This window comes from Pteropus vampyrus, unplaced genomic scaffold (genome assembly GCF_000151845.1).
Source record: "Pteropus vampyrus isolate Shadow unplaced genomic scaffold, Pvam_2.0 Scaffold252, whole genome shotgun sequence".
NCBI classification, from domain to species: Eukaryota; Metazoa; Chordata; class Mammalia; order Chiroptera; family Pteropodidae; genus Pteropus; species Pteropus vampyrus.
Genome location: NW_011889033.1, coordinates 398,852 through 401,233, shown reverse-complemented (window position 1 = coordinate 401,233; position 2,382 = coordinate 398,852). Strand labels below are relative to the sequence as shown.

At 55.3% G+C, this 2,382-nt stretch overlaps 1 protein-coding gene across 1 annotated transcript in view; it reads left to right on the top strand.

Annotated features, from left to right (window-relative positions):
* Positions 1–2,382, top strand: part of STK32B (serine/threonine kinase 32B) — an 87,194-nt gene that overhangs the window by 61,002 nt on the left and 23,810 nt on the right. The window lies entirely within an intron of this gene.

The window sequence follows — 2,382 nt, the reverse complement described above, 5'->3', positions numbered from 1 at the left end:
TCTAAACGCGGATTCAGCTAATGGGCTGATGAGTCAGCTCCCAGAGGTTGCTCACAAAGGATGGTCCTGGAAGAAACGTTTGCAGAGAGCTGAATTTTCATTAATTAAAAGAACAGACGGAATTTGCGAGCAGAAGGGGAAAAAAACCTCTGAAAAGTGCCGGATGAGACGTCGTGATCAAACTCATGGGATCCAGCCTCACGGGAGACCTTGGAGACGCAGGCGGGTCACTAGACGCACCAGGGGAGCTTCCTGGTGACGCGTGGGTCAGCATGGGGCAATCCGGGTGTCCTCCTCTCGGTGGCTGGGTGAACTTGGGTGAACTTGGGCCTGACCTAGTGCACATGAAATGCTCTGCATGGCGAACACTCAGGAGTGTTAGCTGCCACACCTGGCAGTTCCTTCATCTGAGAAATGGGGTTACCGATGACGCAGTCTGCCTCAGTCAGCTGTTCGAGGGGATGTAATAACTCGGGGACGGAAGGTACGTGACGTGACGCCTGACCAATGGTAGAGGCACGAAACCGTTGCCGACGCGATCATCGCCGTTGCCACCGCCATCGTGCTTGGCACTGGGAACCCAGAGCCCGGAGCCCGTTCCCTTGCCTTATGGAACTCGCAGTCAGGTGGGGGAGACAGATGCTGAACCCCGCCTCTCCACGCCTCGGCTTCCTGGAATGGAGTGACAAAAGCGCACACCTCACGAGGTCCTCCTGAGGATAAGATGACACGGTGCACGCGAAACTCAGCGTGTCGTGGGTGCCCCTAAGTGTTAGCTTTCTGGGGAGTGAGTAGCATATGGAGAGAACCCTGGAGAGCTTCTGGCACACGGTAGATGCTCAGCAAATGGCCGTTTTAATATTGCGTCGGTATTTTAAGTAAAACCGCAGCTCATAATGACAGTAACATTAGATCCCAGCTCTCCGCTCGCTGTCTCCATGTCCCTGAACATGCTACCTCGCCTCTGCGGGCCTGGGTTTCCTTGTCTGGGGCCTGGAGTACTTCGAGGAGGGGAGGGAGGCATGTGAAGGAACTGGCCACCCAGAAAGCTCTGCACGACTGTTTCATGCGTGAGGATGACAGCTACTGTCAGCGTTGCCAGTTGGCTGAAAATAGATTCGGGGTTGGCCCTCCCCGCACCAGGGCATCGTAAGAGGTTTTAGGGTTGTTTGTTTTTTTTTTTTCCTGGATGGACAGGGGGCATTTCGTTCATCCATGTAACCCACACAGGCATGCCCAGGCCTCGGGCCCTGGACACTTTCTGAGCACGGCCAAACCTGACCCCCGTTATCTGCTTGGTTTGTCGTTTGCTGTCCTGGGAGGCTGTCATCACTCACTGCGCTCCAAGGAACCCTTGGTTCCGGCCTTGACATCTTCAGCCCAGAGCATCCTGGTCCCTTCTGCAGCAAGACTCAGCAGCAGCTAGCTTAAATTCCGTGTCCTTGTGAAGACTGAGTTAATACTCACTAGCTCTTAACACAAGACTTGGCACATGGCAGGTGTTTCATAAAGGTTAAACGTTTTTATTAAAGTGTGTCAAAGAGCTTAAAACAGTTTGGGACACATAGCAAAGACGACATTAGTGTTTGCTAATTTTTTTTGTGATCATTCGTTTATTTAGTCAACAAACCTTTCTTCATGCCAGGCAAGGCTCGGGGCACCCGCCAGAACATGGCAGCCCCTGCCCTCGGGGAGCTGAGAGCCTGGCAGGGAGCAGACGAACTAGCACCAGCGCCACAGGAGTGTTACAGTCGGGAGGTGCTGGGGACACGGGGCGGAGAGGAAGCCCTAGCCCAGTCCGGGGGCGGGGGGAGCGGTAAGGAAGTAATGACAGTGGCGACGCATCTTGAAGCGCATGTGGCGCGTGTAGAGAACCTTGCAGAGTATCTGGTACTTAGCCAGTTCCTGGAGGTGGTGACTCTGGAGCTGAGCCCTTTGTGAGACAGCCTGGTGAATTTGGGGAGAGATGTGTAGACAGACGGGGTATTTTAGGAACCAGCCGGAGGCCGAGGTGGCCATGGGCAAGCCCCCGGGGCCTAATGTTGGTTGGAAGAGCTACAGGCGAAAGCACCTGCATGCCAGACCTCAGTTCACACACGCCCTCGAAGTCACCAAGGCTGCCAGCCTGGTACCGTGTAGTGTTCCACGAAAAGGGTAAGAAGATTCCAGGACATCAAGTCGAAGCAGTTCCCGAGCCGTGCTTGCTGCGTGAGGCCCCTCGAGGACCAGTGAGCCCGCGAGCACCGCAGATGCTCCGAGAAGCCTGCGGGAGAGAACGCCGTGGACTTGGCCTTCGCCGTTTCCCAGACATCCTTGGCCTCTGACGCCCTTCTCCTCCAAAATCCGTTAGCCTCACCCAGGATGGGTGGCGCTCCTGGGAAC